This window comes from Symphalangus syndactylus, chromosome 5, assembly GCF_028878055.3.
Source record: "Symphalangus syndactylus isolate Jambi chromosome 5, NHGRI_mSymSyn1-v2.1_pri, whole genome shotgun sequence".
In the NCBI taxonomy this organism is placed as follows: Eukaryota; Metazoa; Chordata; class Mammalia; order Primates; family Hylobatidae; genus Symphalangus; species Symphalangus syndactylus.
This window is the reverse complement of record NC_072427.2, coordinates 7,037,298-7,057,022: the sequence shown is the minus strand read 5'-3', so window position 1 is coordinate 7,057,022 and position 19,725 is coordinate 7,037,298. Positions and strand designations below refer to the sequence as shown.

The 19,725-nt window shown below is 54.4% G+C and overlaps 1 long non-coding RNA gene across 2 annotated transcripts in view; it reads left to right on the top strand.

Annotated features, from left to right (window-relative positions):
- The window catches only part of LOC129482020 (uncharacterized), a 31,218-nt gene extending 25,054 nt beyond the window's left edge, over positions 1–6,164 (top strand). For both annotated transcript variants that reach the window (XR_008657571.2, XR_008657572.2), the window contains exon 5: positions 5,924–6,164. This is a non-coding gene — a long non-coding RNA (uncharacterized lncRNA). The remainder of the gene's footprint in view (positions 1–5,923) is intronic.
- The last annotated feature ends 13,561 nt before the right edge of the window (positions 6,165–19,725 follow it).

Sequence of the window (19,725 nt, the reverse complement as noted above, 5' to 3'; positions counted from 1 at the left end):
ACTCTCAAGGAGGCCCCAGTGTGTGATGTTCCCCTCTTGGTGTGTCCATGTGTTATAATTTAGCTCCCATTTATAAGTGAGAACATACATGTGGTATTTGGGTCTCCTGCATTACTCTGCTAAGGATAATGGGCACCAGTTCCATCCACATTCCCACAAAGGACATGATCTCATTCTTTTTTATGGCTGCATATTATTCCCTGGTGTATATGTACCACATTTTCTTTATCCAGTCTACTGTTGATGGGTATTTAGGTTGGTTCCATATCTTTGCTATTGTGAATAGTGCTGCAATTAACGTATGTGTGCATGTGTCTTTACGATAGAACGATTTATATTCTTTGTGGTATATACCCAGAAATGGGATTGCTGAGTTGAATGGTAGTTCTAAGTTCTTTGAGGAATCACCACACTGCTTTCCACAATGGCTGAAATAATTTATACTCCCATGAACAGTGTATAAGTGTTTCCTATTCTCCACAACCTCACCAGGGTTTGTTATCTTTTGTCTTTTAAATAATAGTCATTCTGCAGGCTGGGCGCAGTGGCTTACACCTGTAATCCCAGCACTTTGGGAGGCTGAGGCGGGTGGATCATGAGGCCAGGAGTTCAAGAGCAGCCTGGCCAACATGGTGAAACCCCGTCTCTACTAAAAATACAAAAATTAGCCAAGCATGGTGGTGGGTGCCTATAATCCCAGCTACTTGGGAGGCTGAGGCAGGAGAATCCCTTGAAACTGGAAGGCAGAGGTTGCAGTGAGTGGAGATTGTGCCACTGCACTCCAGCCCAGGCAAAAGAGTGAAACTCAGTTTAAAAAAAAAAATAATAATAATAGCCATTCTGATTGGTGTGCAGTGGTATCTCATTGTGGTTTTGATTTGCATTTCTCTAATGATTAGAGATATTCAGCATTTTTTCATATGCTTTTTGGCCACATGTATGTCTTATTTTGAGAAGTGTCTGTTTATGTCTTTTGCCCACTTCTGAATGGAGTTGTTTTTTGCTTGTACATTTGTTTAAGTTCTTTATAGATGCTGGATATTAGATATTTGTCAGATGCATAGTTTGCAAATATCTTCTCCTATTCTCAGGTTGTCTGTTTATTCTGTTGATTTGCTATGCAGAAGTGCTTTAGTTTAATTAGATTCCATTTGTCAATTTTTGTTTTTGTTGCAATTGCTTTTGGCATCTTTATCATGAAATTTTTCCAAGTTCTATGTCCAGAATGGTATTTACTAAGGTGTCTTCCAGGGTGTTTATAGTTTTAGATTTTCCCTTTAAGTCTTTACTTTGTCTTGAGTTGATTTTTGTATATGGTGTAAGGTAGGGGTCCAGTTTCAATCTTCTGCATATGGCTAGCCAGCTATCCCAGCACCATTTATTGAATAGGAGGTCCTTTCCCATTGCTTGTTTTTGTCAGCTTTGTTGAAGATCAGACGGTTGTAGGTGTTCAGCCTTATTTCTGGGCTCTCTATTCTGTTCCGTTGTGTCCTGTATTTTCAGTGAGGGAGACAAGACCCTGAGCTTTCACAGCCCTAGTCCCTCCGGGGCTGCACGCCAGGGACTCCTGCCCAGACCTGCCTGGAATGGCTGCTCCTGTGTGGGCCTCCAGCTCAGCCATGCATGGACACAGGACGGCCAATGGCCAGAGGCTGAAGGGCCATAGGAAGGATGCTGGGGCGGCATCAGCTCCATGGAGGGGGCCGTGGACCACTCTTACATTTAAATCCATCTGCCAGTCAGGAACAAGTTCACTTCCATAACACAACTTTATTGTGTTTACACAGTTAAACACAGCCCATGTGTTCACTGTAGACACAGAACTGCTGTGAAAGGACTGCCCGTTTCTAGGCTTTTCCATGAAGATTAATATGCCACTTGTTTGTTCCCTGTGTCCATCTGCTAGCATTGGCCAGTCAGCGGCGGGTTAAGGAGAACTCACCAGGGAAAAACTTAAATTGGAGAAAAAAAAATTCTAGTAGATACTGTTTGGCTACTCACCCAGCTTCCACCACCCTTTCTGCTGTCTCAAGAACCCAGATATTTTTTGTCGTGGTCCCCCAAGTCCTCTCTCGGTAGAGGCCGCAGGAAGAGCCCTCAAAGGCGGAGCTCTCCAGACACTGTCAGGAGCAAATGCGAGCCCAGGACAGCCGTGGCCACCCAGCAACACACCTTGTGGAGGGAAGTGTGCACCACTCAGGGGGACTAGGGGACCAGAACAGGTGCCATGGGAGAAGCCCGCCCTGCAGCCCCTGGCCTCCGCTTAAACCAGTTTGAGCTGGACTTCCTATTACCTGCAGCTGAAGCATTTTGACTGCTACAATTCTACTCATCTTCTCTTCTCTCTTAAGCTGGTCAAACGCAAGTTAACATTGGTTCCAGCTGGATGCCGAGTTGAACTCTGCGTTTGCACTCCTGCTGCACCCCCCGTGGCACACTCAGCCAGGGGCCTGTGCTTCTTCTCTCTGCCTGGAAGGGGCATGGCTACATGTGGGTTCCCCCTCAAGCAGACCGCAACGAGGACTTGGGTGCATGAAGTGATCCCAGAAAGTGCAGGGCAGGGGTGGAGGTGCAGAGGGAGGCAGGGGAGGGAGACAGGTCCATGAATGAGGGGTTTCCACTGTGGGCAATGGGCTCAACCCACTGGGCCCTCAGGGAGACTGTGGGACACAGGCCTCCAATGTCCCCCCTGGAAAAGGCAGAGGTGAGCATTTCTACAGACTCCCACCCCCATGGATGAGGGGGCCCTGGGGCACAGACTCCCCTGGCATAGCCGACCTGTGCTTGCAGGTGGGAGGGACATTCCCAAGGTGGCAGAGAAGAAAAGAATAATTGAGAAGCAGGCTAGTAGGTATCTCTTGTCCTGCAGGAGAGCTGGGTGGCTGGGGCTCTGGAAGGGACATCACAGCCCCTGCTTAATCACAGAAGCTTCAATTTTCTTTTTTTTTTTTTTTTTTGAGACGGAGTCTAGCTCTGTCGCCCAGGCTGGAGTGCAGTGGCGCAGTCTCGGCTCACTGCAAGCTCCGCCTCCCAGGTTCACGCCATTCTCCTGCCTCAGCCTCTCCGAGTAGCTGGGACTACAGGCGCCCGCCACCACGCCCGCCTACTTTTTTGTATTTTTAGTAGAGACGGGGTTTCACTGTGGTCTCGATCTCCTGACCTCGTGATCCGCCCGCCTCGGCCTCCCAAAGTGCTGGGATTACAAGCGTGAGCCACCGCGCCCGGCCAGAAGCTTCAATTTTCTTATCTGTGAAATGGGGCTAATGTTTGGAGTACATACCTGGCGGGGCCAATGTGACAAGAAGCAATAACAAATGTACTTCCTGGCATACAGCAGGGGCTCTGAGTGCTGATCCTGTCAGTGGCAGCTCCGTAAGGAAAGCAGCTGCCTCAGTTATGGTGCCAAATGCTGTGTGCCAGGCTCTGCTCTCCCTCTGCCACCTCTACCCCACCCCTTTCTCCTGTATCCATGAGTGGCCCGGGGCTCCAGGCAAATTAGGCTTTAGCACCCCTAGCTGGCCTGCTGGCCTAGAGGCCAGGCCACTGTCCTGAGGTGTCCCGACAAAGGCTGTGGGGGCCACATGAGGCAGCCAGGCCAGGCAGGTGCCCCTGTTTGGTGTCCGCAGCCCGGGCCCAGGTTGATCTGCAGGGTCACTGCCAGCTGCCGGTGCCCACAGACCGCGCCACTTGGCCCTCTGGCCTGAGCAACCACCTGCTCCCTTCCACGAGAGGCCTAGCCGCCTGACCTTTCCTTCCCAACGTCATTTTCCATTCTGCTGTGTTATTGGCCAGGCCTGAAACGCTCCTCTGAGGGAGTGGGAAGGACCGTTCTGAGGCTTGTCATTGTTTCACGATCAGGTTACCTCAGCCTCAAAATCTGACAGAAACCAGAACTTCCTCTGAGTCACCCACACCCATGACAGGGGCCTCAGGTGGAGAGTGAGGCTGGGGTGGAGGGTGGGGGCTCTCTCGGCCCGTCTGGGCCTAGAAGGCCTCAGCAGTGCCCTCCCCCTGGCAGCCCAGCTCCAAGTTTGCAGCTCTGGCCAAGCACCAAGCTGGCATGAAGGTCTGGACCTCAGCCTGAACTCTTCCCAGCCTGAGCCAACTTAGGGGGCAAGGTGGGAAGGAGGTGGCCCCTCTCAGACAGGGGAATGCAACCGCTCCTGCCACGGAGCCAGGGGAAGGAGGCTTTGGGGTTTGGGATGAATGCTGCGAAAGGCCCACAGGAAGCCCCTTCAGAGCTTCCTGAAGGCAGATGAGGGAACCCCAGGACCCCAACACTCACTTCCTGTCTCCAGCCCCCCAACACTCACTTCCTGTCTCCAGCCCCATATCCAAGATGGGGCCGGGGCGGGAGGACCCCTGCACAGCTCACCGCTTGGGCCCTCTCTTAACAGCCTCCTGTACATCTGTGTCCCATGTGTCCTTTGAGGAGGAAGGAGGCCGTCCCTGGGGGTTCTCAGCCGCTCCCTGGAAGAAGTTGGCTCTGGCCTCAGACATGCATCTCCCGTCAACAAATGAAAGCCCTGCCACTCATCAGCTCCACTGTCGGTTAGGAACCTGCAACCACCTCTGGCTCTCCGTCTGTACAGCCGGGGATCCTGGCCCCATCCCCGCCTCAGGCTAGCTGGCTGTGGATTCCGTGCCAAGACACACTGCCCAGACACATCTCCAGCCGGCAGGAGGCTATGGTGCCATGTTCAGCCTCTGCCAGTGCTTCTAGGGCCTCTTGTCCCCTCTGAATGTCCTCAGGTGGAAAACCTGGGCCACTCCTCCTATGTGCCCCTTGTTCTTCCACTACAGAGTGGCCAAAGGAGGGGCTCTGGCTCCCAGCCCCAGGCCCCAGGAGCAGGGCCTGTCTGTCCCTTTCCTGCCGCTCAGCCTTTCCCATAGTGCAGCCTTTGAGGACCTCAGCTGAATCCCACCTGCCTGCCCTCCACGGGCCACAGCCCTTCCTCATGGTCACCTGCATTAAGCACCTACTGTATACCCAGGGCTGTGTCCCATGAAAACAGAGCAGATGTAAGAGCCAGGTCTTTGGTCACGGTGCCAGCACCTGAAAAGCATTTGCAGTTTGAGAAACATTCACTTGACCCTCATGGTCACTTCCAGGTGTGCAGAGTCCAGGAATTGTCCCGTTTTCCAGACGAGGAAATGGATGCTTTTGCGAGGTCACATCACATGCACGGAGCACAGGTGTGCCCGAGGGCCGCGCCCTGCAGCAGAGGTGGGATTAGAATCTAGCTGTTTTAGAGCCATTGTGTTTTCCGTGATGTTCTGAGGGCCTCTCTGCTTCTTTTGAGGAGTTTCATGCTGATTATTAGAGACAACGTGGTTCAGGCAAGACCGCTTTGAGCATGGACGCAGGCACATAAAAGTTCACACACAATCACACCATAGGCGCCCAGGGCACCTCAGACGGGAGGGGCCTGCGGGAGGATAAAGTCAGAGGGCCCTGGGTGGGCAGCAGATGCAGCCATGAGGAGAGAGCATCCCGGGGAGCTGCTCTGGGGATTGGCGTGGGAGGCTGGACGAAGCAGTGTGGACAGAGCACAGATGTGGTCACAAGCCACACCCAGGTCAGGCTAGACTGGTGTTAGAGTCAAGAATGGGAGGCTTGGGACTGTGGTCTGTGCTGCAGGGTGATAGTGTCACAGCAGGTTTTGACCTGGGAGGTGACTCCCCGAATGCATTCAGTCTGGAGTAGCCTGGGAAGAGGCAAACGGAAAGGGTCTCCACTGACAGTAACTGCTGTTGCCCACCTGGCAGGTGAAGAGGGCCTGGAAATTGGATTTTAAAACTTAGAGTCAACCTGATCATTCAGTAACAAGTGGGGCATATCCGGCTTGTAATAATAATAACCCATTCTGCACTGCAAAGGCCTCTATGGACCACAGACTGTTTTCTCCTCTTGTTCCTACAGGAAAGACGTTCCCATCTGTCATGGCAGCTCATCACCTTCAGCAGCCTCTGAAAGGACCCCACAAGCCCTCACCTTGTACTGAGGGTTGCCCCACACATGTCTGCACGGGCTATTTGAGGGTCTCTGCACCCAGACCTCTCCCTGGATGGAGTTTGGCAGGTGGTCAGTTTTGCTGTGTGAATTGTAAGTAAAGAGTCTTTTAGCAACCACCTCCCCACTCTCTGCAGCCTCAACTTCACGGTTCTGTGCCCCTCCCCTCTTTCCTGCCTTGTACTATTTGGACTCTTTTCTCTAATCAAAATCTGCTCCCTGGAAGAATCAGAGAGCAGTCACTTACTTTCCTTAGGGCCAACATCTTCACTTGGTCATCATTCTACTGTAAGCTGGTGAATATAGCACCTGACATAGAGTAGGTGCTCAGTAAACTAGAAGGAAAGGAAAATGTGTTTGGAAGGACTGGGTGGATGCATGGGTAGATGCGTGGGTGGATGCATGGATGTCCATGTGAAGAGGCTCTCTTATGCAGAAAAGCTACTGAAAATGGATCGGATTAGATAAAAGTGGGAAGAAGGCTCTATCAGATGCTTCACCTCTCTTACCGCCTGGGCATTACTCTTCGGGCTCTTACTTTCTTGCAAGTGGGAAGAAATAAAGCTGATGAGTACGTGAGAGGGTGGGCAATGCGACTAGAGTGCTTACAGTCACAGGCAGTAACATGCATGCAGTGTGAGCAGAGGTGGTCCAGTTCAGGCTGAGACAAGGTGCAGCAATCTCAGCGGGACTCGGAATGCTGCAGGGCCAAGCCTCAGTGTCACTTGCAGGGTCCTAGATCCCTCCAGAATGGGAGTCAACACATCCCTGATCTAGCTGGTGACATCAGGCGTCCTTTACCTCTTGAGGCTCCACTTTATTCCTCTGATGAGGGACTACACTGATGCAAGATGGTTCCCAGGGCCTCTTTGCTCCTTCGCTGACCCTTAGGTCTCATGGGTTAGAATGGCAAAGGTGCTGGGACCCCGGGTTCTCTCCAGAGCTGTAAGCCATCTCCAAAGGAAAGCTGCAAGGAACATCTGTCCATCTATCTATACATATATATAGATATATAGTTAGGCTGTGCATGGTTGTCCATGCCTGTAATCCCAGCGCTTTGGGAGGCCGAGGTGGGCAGATCACCTGAGGTTAGGAGTTCGAGGTGGGCAGATCACCTGAGGTTAGGAGTTTTGCCAACATGGGAAAACCCCCTCTGTACTAAAAAATACACAAAAGTTGGCCGGGTGCAGTGGTGTGCACATCTATCTATCTGTCTATCTATCTATCTATCTATCTATCTATCTATCTATCTATCTATCTAGTTTGAAGTCTTTGGAGACCTTTGCTGTATGTGTGTATATACATGTGTGTATAGATACAGTCACATAGGTATACATCATATATGTACACATATGTAATTTATACATATACTTTTTTTTAATAAGAAAATGAGTGAGTCACTGGGGTCTGAGTCCATGCTCAAAAGATCAAAAGTGGACATGTGGTCTGCATGCCCATGCTCACTGCAGCACTATTCGTAAGTTACGGAATCAACCTAATCAACCAACAATGGTTGAATGGATAAAGAAAGCATGGTGTATACACACAAAGCTATACTATTCAGCTGTAAAAAAGAAAGAAGTTCTGTCGTTTGTGACACCATAGATGGAATTGGGGACATTATGCTGAGTGAAATAAGCCAGGCACAGAAAGACAAATACTGCAGGTTCTCACTTGTATGTGGGATGGAAAACAATCAAACTTAAAGAGGCAGAGAGCAGAATGGTGCCAGAGGCTGCGGGAGGGCTGGCGAGGGGAGCGAGGAGATGATGGTCAAAGGGCACAGGGTCTTAATTAGGCAGGAGGAATATATGTTTCGTTTTTCTTTTTAGGAAATGGGGTCTCGCTGTGTTGCCTGGGCTGGTCTCGATCTCCTGGGCTCAAAGGATCCTGCTGCGCTTGTCCTCCTGTATGGCTGGGATTACAGGTGTGCACCGTAAGTTCTCTTTTCTTTGCGATACATTGCACAGTGTGGTAAATATAGTAAGTAATAATGTACTGTACATTTCAAAATCACCAAGAGAGTAAATTTCAAATGTCCTTACCACCAAAAATGATGAGTATATAAGGGGGTGGCTATGTTAATTACTTGATTTAATCTTCTACGTTGTATTCATCAGTCATCACATCACTTTGTACCCATAAATACATACAACTGTAATTTATCAATTTAGAATTTTAGAAGTAAAATTTAAATGTAAAAAAGTGGACATCTGACATAGGAAGCTCTATGGGTGGCCCAGCCTGAGGATCTGGGCAGGCCTGGCCCTGAGCTCTGTGACATGTGATCTGCCCGGCATGTGGCTTTGCTGGGGACAGGAGGGGAAAGCAGGGGAGGAGGGGTCCTGCTTGGGTGTGGTCTGGTGCCTGAGAACTGGGCAGACCCATGGTGGGCCCCTGTGTGACTGCCCTCCCGGCCGGCCCCCAAGCATTTGGGTGGCCAACGGACTACTCCTAGCCAGGGAGCACAGGTGACCTGTGACACTTCCTGGCAAGAGCTTCTGAATGCTGGTGTGAGAACATCCAGAGGGCTTCTTGCCTCTGAAATGGAAGCCAACAGTCTAAGACGGTGGCTTCCTGTCAACCGAGTCCTGGATAGATGACCACGATCAGTCTCTTGCCAACCATGGTGGATGCTTACTGTGGGCAAGAAAGAAGCTTCTGCTGCTATCAGCCACAAAGACTTGGGGCTTGTGACCATTGCACCACCTAACCTATCCTGGCAGGGTCGAGGCCCAAATATTCCCCAAAATCCCAGAAAAATCACCTTATTTTTCTTCTTCCCATGTGCTGGCCCTCAGGTTCTTGGTGGCTGATCTGGGTTTCCTGGCCAAGCTTTTCAGCAACACTGCTGATGACCTGAAGTATTCCAGCACCTCCCCTGCTCCTCCCGCAGCCCCCCAGCCACTCACTCTGGGGCATCGCTGCAGATGCAATGTTTCTTGATAGGAGGGAGGGTGTGACTCCACGACAGGCTGAGGAATTGCAGTGAATGGGGGCCGCCAGGAAAGGCCTCCCCTGGAAGTGGAGCCCCAATTGGCATAAAAAGCTGTTTTCACTGGGTGCAGTGGCTCACACCTGTAATCCCAGCACTTTGGGAGGCTGAGGCCGGCGGATCACCTGAGGCCAGGAGTTTGAGACCAGCCTCAGCATGGAGAAATCCCGTCTCTACTAAAGATACAAAATTAGCCAGGTGTGGTGGTGCATGCCTGTAATCCCAGCTACTCGGGAGGCTGAGGCAGGAGAATTGCTTGAACCTGGGAGATAGAGGTTGCGGTGGGCCGAGATGGCGCCATTGCACTCCCGCCTGGGCAACAAGAGCGAAACTCCATCTCAAAAAATAAATACATAAATAAAAATAAAAATTTAAACAAATAAAAAGCTGTTTTCACACTTGCCTTATTTTCTGCTGAGAGCTGATGGTCTCCTCTGGATGTGAAGCAGCCAGGCAGAACTCTCTCTCCCGGGAACGCAGTGTTAAGCAGGGAGCTGAGAGGTGCACGCATAACCCTGACAGGCTCGGCTCTGCCTCCTGGTCGTCTGCAGCCCACGTGCATGCCTGGCACACCCAGCGTGGACGCGCCCTAAGTGGCCCTGGGGCAGGGCAGACCACAAAACGCACAGCCTTCAGCTCCGGCAGCGGCAGGTTCGATGGGGAGGTGGTTTTTAAAAACCTCCTGCTTATCGATTTCTGCGTGGTGAGGGAAACTTCAGCCGGCCTTTCCTTGGAGAGAAGCTGAAAACCGACCCTGCTTTGTCCGCATCTATTTCCTGCTGGCTCTCAGCAGCGTGACCGGCTGCCTCTGCTGGTGGCGTGACCTTGGGTATGTCACCTCACTGCCTGCTCTCAGTTTCTCCCTCATCCCTGTCATCACCAACATTTCCTGAAGCCCCCCATGGGCCACACATGGACTCCATGTCTCACACGAAGTTGCTCCTTAAATGCCCACAGAACCACCCTGGGTAGGTACAACTCTTCTCCATTCCCATTTTTCCAGACGAGGCGACTGGCACACAAAGAGGTTAAGAAATGTAACGGAGGTCACCCAGGGGTGGCGTCGGATGAGAGAGCGCTCAGCCCAGTGCCCACCTCTGAGGACTGGCCACCCAGACGTGTGTTGCCAAGACCCACTCCCCTTCTGATTGGAGTCACTTTTTCCTCCGTGTCAAGCCCGTGCCCACTTGCCCTGGCGTTTATGAACACGTCGTTCCCTTCTCGTCCCCATGGGGACAGCACAAGGGATGCTGGTGTCTGGCTGTGCCCCCAGCCATGTGAAGACCTGATAGGCCAGCCTCCCTGTGGGGTTTAGGACCTGGCCTGCCAGTGGGCCTGAGTCACAAGAGAGGCCATGGCTGGTGAGGAGGGTCATTGGCCTGCCTGAACGAGGCACGGGGACCAGCCTGATGCAGCAGCGGAAGGCAGGGCTGGCCTTTTCTCCAGTGGTCATCCCTGCAGCCCACACAGAACCTTGGTACCAACATGACCCCGCGTGGCAGCCCCCGGAAGTGTGGTGAGCAATCACCAGGGCCAGAACCCCAGCTGGTGCTGGGAGACAGGCTGCCGCCCCTCCAGAGGCCTGGATCAAGAAAAGGTGACATACCAGGGAGGGGTCAGGCCCCTAGGGAAGAGGCTGGAGGGTCTCTCATCTAGAGAGTACAAGCAGGAGCAGGCATGGGGCCTTGCCCAGCTCTCGGCCGTCCTGCTCTGTTGCCCATGTGGGGTAATGTCGAGACCCAACCAAAGATCCCAGCAACATCAGTCTGACCTGGGGTAAGGGGGCCTTCACTCCAGACACTCAGGGTCTCTTCCTTCGGAATGGGATGGGGGTGTAGTGGGGAGGGTGCCCTGTCAGGGGGCGCTGCTCAGCACAGGGTAAGGACGTGCAGGTGTCTGGCCTGCATCTTCCATCAGCCCCCATAGCAGGAAGGAGACCCACAGCAGGGGATCCTGATGGGGGGACACACCCACACCCCGTCCTTCAAGGCTGGCCCTGATGATGAGCTCACAGCTCCTCCCAAGTCCTGTCTGGGCCCTGTCATGTCCATCCAGGTCCTCCAGCGAGCAGACATCAAGCCAGGAGGAGAGGGGCAAGAGATCCGTCAGGGGAAGGGCCTGTGGCAGATGGGAAGAGGGCCTCGAGCCAGGATGCAGGTCTGACGCTGCGACAGAGAGAGAGGGAAGGGGGATTGGGTAGGAGGACGTGCGTACCCAGGGGAGCCCCGAGAAAGCCGTGCCGCTAGGCTGATGAGAAGCCCCAGAGAGAGGCCTGCATACAGGGCAGTCGGTGGGTCAGGAATGGCCTGGTTCTAGGGACTAGTGCCTGCACCGTATCCAGTCACTGGCTAGAGTGGCTGGGGAAGGGGAGGCCTCTGTGTGAGCAGTGACTCCCGTTGGGGCAGCAGTGGGCAGCTGAGCCTTGCTCCAGCATGTTCTTTTAGGAGATCCCATAATTCCCATTGGTTTCTGGGGCCCCCTTTCCCCAGAGGCCCCCAGACCTTCTAGCCCCCCACGCCCTCTGCCTGTGGACCCCTCACCCGAGTGGACTGCCATCCCCTCTGGTCCTGTCTGGCAGGCAGCTCGTGCTGCCGGGCCTGGAACCCACCTGCCAGGTGCTCCTTCTGCCCTCCAGCTGCCCAAAGAGGGGCACCCAGAAGCATGTGCAGCCTTGTTTCACAGGGAGTCCTGTGTGGGGCAGAAATGGCCCCCTGTGGGTGAGCCAGGACAGGAAAAGGCCGTGGAGATGAGGAAGAGACCCTGAAGACAGACCTGGCCTCGGCCACACTCATGCCTGGAGCTGGCTTGAGCCCTGTGGGGTGGGGTCAGATGGAGCCCATATGCTGGCTGGAGGGTCCAGGTGAACATGTGCCAGGCGCAGGGGCAGCCTGTCCGGTTCTCAAGGGACCATGGGCAGCAGGACACTGCTGTCCCCACCTCAGCTGGGCCCAGCTTTTGAGAACAGTGAGAGGAAACGGAGGCCTGAATGGGCAGGGCCCTCACTGGATACAGGCCTACCTCCTGGGAAGGAGGCCTGCGTTTTAGAAATCCCCGCGGCCTGGGAGGGCGGAGAGACAGCACCCTGCGTGGGTGTTCGGCCTTCAGCAGCACCACGCCCTCCCACCCCCAGAGCTATTTCTGCAGCTTCCTGGCTTGGTTCCTCTTGCTCCACCCCCACCTCTGTTCCGGGTGAGACCTGCTGGGAGCAGAGGCCCTGGAGCCACAGCAGGGCAGGGCCTGGGGAGGGGGACACCCCCCGTGGAACAGCATGGACGAGTCACAGCCAGGTTTAACCCCTAGGATTCCAGTTAAAATGGAAAATCGGAACTCAATCTGCCTCTCCCCACTGAGCAGAACCTGGTGGGGCTCCAGCTTGTGGGCTCTGGGGGTTTCTTAGTAACTTCTCCCACGGCAGGGATGCCACAGCGCTTCGAGGGCAGATGACCACGTGTGGCTGCTCCTGTTGGCTGGAGGGGACAGGAACCTGTGACAGTGTCCTCTTTCTTCCCCTAGAGCAGAGCCGAGGACCAGGAAGGCGCCACAACACCAAGGGGACAGGCCCCACAGAACGCTGTGGGGAGGAAGACATGATGCTACAGCTTCAAAGCACCCGGCAGAGCTCTCGCCTCCTTCCCTGCAATTGCCAGAGTCCAGATGGGAAGTCGGTCAGCCCTGGGGCTGCCCGAGTGTTCCCTGCGTTCGGGAGCCGTGACCCAGAGCTCAGCTGCGCGGCATGGGAAAAACAGGGGCTGTCGTGGAGGAATTTGTGTCCTCACACATTCGGAAATTACTTTTTTTTTTTTTAAGAACCTATACTTTTGGGCTCTTATAAACAATCCATCTTCTAAAAGTCCACCTGGGACAGGCTGGATACCCTCATGGCCACCTATTTAAGTAAACTCCCCATCTCCATCACCGCGCAGACTCCTCTCCGCTCCTGCTTCCTTTTTTCCCCTAGCTTGCGTTGTCAGTAACACACTCCGGATTTGACTTACTTACCCTGTTATCATCTCTTCCTACCCTGACTCCCAGTAGAATAGAAGCTGGAGTAGGGAGTGATGTTGCCTGTCTTGTTTACCCTGTATCCTCAGAACTTAAACTGTGCCTGGCATGCCATAGGCACTCGATAAATATTTCTGGAATGAACAAAAAGGAAGCTTTCTTCAGAAAGTGGTGATGCTTTCTCAGCAGGGCTGGAAGGGCGGACGCTGGCATCCCCGTTGCTCCTAGAAGCCCCCCTGACAGGGTCTGCCCTGGGTGAGAATCTGGTGCACCTCCCTTTCGGGTCCTTACCACAACCGGGGACATCTTGAGACTGGACCCCCAAATTGGTGGCAGGACCTGCTCTGAGCTGCCCAGCGAGACCTGGGCAAGCCACCCCCACCAGCCCGGAGCTCCCGACTTCCTCTGTGCTCGTCCCTGCGCCTTCATGCCTCACCTGGGAGCTGATGAGACACGAAAAAGCTCCAGCCCCACCCCGGACCTGCAGGGACCAGGGGATACATTTGAACCAGGGATCCAGGTCAAACAAGTGCACATTGCAGTTTCCCATGCAATGCCCTGCTCACAAACGCCCCCTTCTCCCAAGCTAAGTGGAGGGCTTTGCTGAAGCCATCTTGGTTCTTCCTCCCTGCAGCTACTAAAACAGGCAGCGCTGGCAGCTGAGGGGCGCGGGCCTCAGCATTACCGCAGAAACCGTGAAGGGCAAACCTGGTAATTAGCCGGAGAGAGAGGGGAGGCGAGGAAGGCACAATGGGAAGGCAGGGGAACGGCAGCTGTAATTGCAGGGTGTGCCAGCCCTGGGGATGCGCAGGGGGAGGGCATTAAGACGTGGAGGCAACCACCTATGGGTGAGCTCCTGTCGCGTGGGGGCCCACAGGGGTCAGCAAGGGAGGAGTGGGGTGACAGGATGCGAGCAAGATGTGAGTCCAGCCACCTCGAGCCTGAACCCAGCCTGCCCAGGTGTGCAGGGGGAGCCTCCCTCACTGTCCCCACCCTCGCTGGGTGACACCCAAGGGACGCTGCCCCAGGCTTCTTGGCCACTGGAGGGTGAGGCTTCCTGGAAGCTGTTTCCCTGTTTGCTGCATCTGAATTGGATCCAGAGAGTTCTAAGCCATCAGAGTGAATTTCACACTGAGGCTCCCTGGCACCCTGGGGCTTCATGTCAGGGTGTGGAGGCAGCCTGCAGGGCAAAGAGGAGGCCAACCTGGTGGGCTTCCTGCCCCTTGCCTGACCCCTCCATCCCACACAACCTGACTTTAGCCAGGCAGTGCTGCTTCTGTTTTATATTGAAATTTCTTAATGAGATTTCATCGCGACTTTAAAAAAGAGAGCAAGAAAGGAACTTGATTCATCTGCTCTGCTGTCTCATTTTATAGACGAGGAGGGAAGCCGTGTGCTCAGAGATACATGGGTAAGAAGAGGCAAGTTCCGTTCTCCTTCTACTTCCTGGCTCCAGAGAAGGAAACGGCACATTTAGGGAGGACCCTGTCTCCTTGGGCAGATTCCCAGAGCCTGGGCATTTTTTTTGTCCTAGAAAAATGATGCGGAAGCTGAGAATCAGGATACTTCGCTCCCTAGAAGACACACAGAGGTTTGAGAGGGAGCTGGGCTTGGCACCCAGGTTTGTGGGGAGCATTGGGCCATTTGGAGTCCAGGGTGACATCACCCCACCCCTGCCAGCCCCTTCTGCTCTGTCCTCAGCTCCACTTTGTCCACTGCCAATCAGTCATTGCAGGGACAGGCGTCATGCAGGGGGTGGAGCCCCCAGCAGCCCCAATGCTGCCCTCCTTGGCCCCAGATCCAGCAAGACTGGGCACAAAAGCATATTTGATTTCACCCATGGGAGGGCTTCAAAGGAAAGGGAAACAGTTGGGGCCAGAAGGGGCTGAAACCTCCAGAGAGCTGCCACTCCCTCCTGCCCCCTGCCCCTGGGACCCCTACACCATCTCAAGCCCATGAGATCTGATTGGCCCCTCGTGTTCCATGACGAGACCCACTGCATCCCAGGCGCCTCCCCCCGAACCCTCAGCCACCAGGCATGCTGACTTCTTTCACTCCCCCTCCCCGGCCAGGGCAGGTGCCCCGCGGCCCCCGACAGAGGACCCAGTTCTGCCTGCAGAGAGATTCTCCTGCGCCAGCTCCACATTCGCTCTCCTGTGCCTGTGGGAGGGCCTGACAGCCCCTCTGTGGGGTGTGGACCTGGGTGGGAGGAGCCCCTGACACTAATCTGAGTGTGACCTCGAGGTGGCAGAACTTTTCTGGTTCTCCCTTTCCTCACACGTAAAACCAGAAGACGGTACTGGAAGAAAGGTCTCTTGGTGACCCCCAGCCTGACCTCTGTGACCCCTGCCGTCCAGGGGTCCATCAGCATTTCTTAGCAACAGGACATTGCTGCCCTGGATGCTGGGGAGTGGAGTGGGGCACCGTGCCTAGTGACCCAAGGGCCAGGCCCACGTCCCAGGGCCGCCTTTGTGGACGTTGCCAAGTCATATGCCAAGTGGGGACACGGCCCTGGGGTCGGCTCAGCATCCTTCCTCCCCTCTGTCCAGCACCCTTGCCTCTGGGGACTGCCTTCTGCCCCCCATGTACTTCTGGGGGTCTGCCAGGCCCAGCTGCCCCCGGCCTCATGCAGCGTGGGCGCATATGAAGACAGCCCTTCCCTCCCTGGCCCTAGGCTGAGAAGGTTGGCCCTGGAAGTCAGATGGAGTGTCCCTTGGTCCTGGGAAAGCTTGTCCAACACCAGAGAGTAAGGTCCACAGGCAGGCAGGGGTGGCGCTAAGTGAGACAGAGCAGAGCCCCTCCACGATGGCGCATCCTTGGGCCTGTGTGGCCTGCACTGGCTCTTGGCAGGGGCACTCTGGCCCTCCTTGCTGCCCCCGACCCAGCTCTCCCTGCCCGACCTCTCCCTGTATCCCTCCTTGCTGTGTCTGCCCAGGATGACTGACTGCCTGGCAGGGAGGGCAGCAGCTGTTGGCTTTTCCTATGTTCCCTACCTGGAGCATTCAGCACCACACCAGGGATCAGGCTGCAGTGTAGCCTGGGCATCAGGCAGCCAGGGCGAGAACCGCGGCTCGGGGAGAGAAGTCTCTCTGGGGTGCAGAGCTGGTGAGGAAAGAGGCTCCAACACTATCTGGGGAGGCCGCCTGCTCCAGCCTGGGAGGACTGGGGCCCAGCACACTGGGGGTCTCTGCCCTCCAGGGACCCAGGACCCAGGACCTAGGGAGGGAGAGGAGGTCAGCGCTGAGCAAAGGACCGTAACACGAGGCAGGAGGATGTCGGCACCCAAGAGACCTGACAGCCACTGGTGACTCAGGGGGAGTGGCTGGGCTGCCTGCAGGTTCCCCTGGGCACTCTCACCCCTGTGGGCCCCCTTTCGATCCCTGGTTCCTGGGCTACGGCGTGCTCCCGCGGGCCCCTCGGCAGGGCTTCCCTATTCCCTCCAGCTTTCTGTTTCCATGCAGAAAGTTCCCGAAGCCTGGACCAGAAGGGCTAAGCGCCAGGCTGAAGGAAACAAGGCAAGGGCCACACCAGCCCGTCTGCCCTTCCCCGGTTTTAAAGTCTCGTGCTTGGAGAAACATCAACCTTTGACTTCAGCCACGTGCGACTGCTTTTCTGCCGGAATAATTAGCAGCATCCAACCCTGAAACCCGAACACTTTTTCCTGAATCATCCTGGGCCTCAGGACAGCTGGAAGGGCCGAGTGGCTCACACAGCCTTTCATGCCGCCCTCCTGCTGGTCCACATGGGGACAGGAGTCACACTGGCCAAGTGGGCTGGATGACAATATTTTATTTTAAGACCCAGATTTCCAGCCAGCTTCCCCAGCTGTGTTATGACCCTCTCTGTTCACACAGGTTGAAAGGAAGATGGCAGGCAGCGTCCTGCTTTGGGGGTGGGGAGAGGGCAGCGGCACTACCCTTTCCCTGGACTCCCCTATTCCCTGACACCAGGATGAAAGCAGACCCCTCATTATCCCCCGGCCAGGGCAGCCCAAGACCCAGCGTCACCGGGCCCAGGCGGTGGGTCCTCCCGCCGGGACGGGGGTCGGGGGAGGCTCCTGTTTCCCGATACCCCCATCTGGCTTCTGAGAAGGTGCAAATAATGAACGAAAGGAGGGAAGGGGGGAGGCACCCAAAATAAAGGCCTCTGAGGATGAAAGCCCGAATCCAGTCTTTCCACGGAAAAAAAGACTTCCATTTGTTCTTGGGTAGAGTTTAAAGAAGAACAGAGTATTGTCATCACGAAATGGTTTCATTTCAAGCCTTGACTTTGGGGGGTTTGTTCTGGTTTTGTACTTTCTCTCCTCCCTGTAGCTGCTGCACATGAAAGGCTGGGGTCAGGCCCGGCACGGGGGTGGGAAGCAGGGGCTGTGCATTTTGCTTTCATTTCCCCGAGAACAGCAGGAAGCTCATTCCACCTGGAGATGTCTGGCTGTCTCCTTCCGGCCAGTCCCAGACTCTGCTGAGAATAATTCCTTCTTGAAAAAAACATAACAATTCCCATTAAATGTTTCAAATTGCCCACACCAAACTCAAAGCTCCGAGTGAGTGCTTTGAAGGCTTTTCACGGAACAAAAATAAAACCCTTCGCAGACCTTGGAGAGATGTGGCTGAAATAACTCCCGGTATGTGAAATGAGCCTGAGGTGTGTGAGTGGCAGAACAGCAGCCCTGGTGCCCGAGGAGGGGAAGGTTTGATGAACAAACGGAAGAAATGAGGATGGTGGCTGGAAGAGGCATTTTGCTCGCAGGGATTTCACAGATTTTTGTGATTTGATCCAACACTGGGTAATTATCTCCACTAATGAGGGAAGCAGATAATCCCAAACAACGACTAATCCCTCCAGCAACCTATCCCCCTCCGGCCTTCCATCAAGATGGCTGGGGAGAAGGGGACCAGCCCAGGCAGAAAGCCCCGCCAACGTCCTTGAGGTCATTCTGAGCTCAGTCTGAACGCAGCCATACTCAAATTCAATTAATGCACTCAGTAAACATTTACTGAGCACCTACTATATGCCAGGCATTGCTCTAGGTGCTGGAGATAACAGCAGTCAACAAAATGACAACGATCCCTGGACATCTCGGCTGCGTGGTCCTACAAACCCAGAAGGAGCATGTGACGGTTTTCTGGGGCCACCTTCTCCAACCGGACCAAGCACATAAATCACCTGGGGCCTTGTGAGGAGCAGCCTCTGATCAGAGTCTGAGGAGGGGCCTGGGGCTCTGCATTTCTGACAAACTCCCGGGCAGCGTCATGGCTGCTGGCCCAGCTGCCTGGGTTCCACCCCAGCTCCGTCACCCACTATGTCAGTGTGGGCAAGCTTTTTAAATGCATTTGCCTCCATTTTCTCATCCACAAAATAGAGCTTCAAATAGAGCCCACCTCACAGAAATGTAGTAGGGAGATACATTTTCTTAATTTTTTTTTTTTTTTTTTTTTTTTTTTTTGCCTAAGCCCACTTGCACTGGGTTTTCCATCCCTCACAGTGTCTGTGGATGCATCTTTATATCTTGCTCTTGCTCCGAATTTCCCCGTCTTTCTTGCCAAGCCACCACATACCCTTGATTCAAAAGGCTCCTTTCAGACCTGAGAGGGTAGAAGGGTGCGCAGCTTTCTTCTCAAACGCTGCCACTTGGGGTGGCTGAGCAGGGAGATGGGAGTGAAGGGCTTCTCCATAGAACTGTGGCTGGGGAATCTTATCCTGCACAGCCTTTTAGCAGCCGGGGAACTGAGTGGACTGCGGTGCACTGCCACATCACCTGGGGACCACGGAGATTATCTGGAAAGATGGACTAGCCAAGAGTTACCCAGCACCCTGGATCTGCGGTCAGACTCCCCACGTGCGACTCTTGGCTCCTCCGCTCAAGACCTCGGTGACCTTAGGCAAGGGACTTAACCTCCCCACTCCTCTTCCTGTCCAGTAAAATGGGGGTCAAGGTGGTGCCGATTCCTAGACTGGGTTGTTCCTCCATTTCTCTGCTTTCTTGTGATCCAATTTGGAAGCAGGCCCACAACGAACATGGTGGGGAGGCATCTGTTCCAGGCAGGTGGCATTTTACCTTGGGGCTTCAAACTCCCCAGTGGGTGAGTTTGTGGTTTAGATGCCACTAGTGACAGTCACATTGATGGGTCACGGAGACTGACGCCAACCTGGGTTCCAGCAAGGGGTTCGAATGTCTTAATGACATTCCAAAGCTCTTCCAAAGCTGAAAGACTGAAAATGAACCTGACATTGTGAGACCCACAGGGCAGAGCAGGGAACATGCCCAGTGAAGCCCGAACCCCTTCATCCGGGTGGTGACCAGCCTGAGCACTTGAGTGTGAGTCAGGCTCAGGCAGCCGCGGCTGCAACTCACAGCCTTCAGCAACCCCTGCACCCACCACACCTTCCTGGTGTAAGCAGGAGGCCTTGGTCTCAGGGAGAATCGCATCTACCACCTACTGGGTAGATAACTATAAAGCGACCAGGCAGTTTGCTTAAGCCTGCTGGGTCTCAGGTGTTCCATGTATAACATGAGAATATTGGAATCACGGTTTCTAAGGATGCTTGGCTTAATGCCAGGTGGGACGACAGCGACTCCAGCAGGACAAGAGTCTGCAGTGTCACTGTAGCAGGGTGGGGGGGCTCGCCCCAGGCCATCCCCACCCAGAACCTGTGTGGAGGCTTCCTCCTCCACAGCAACGCCATGCAACATATGGGACATACTTTACAAACA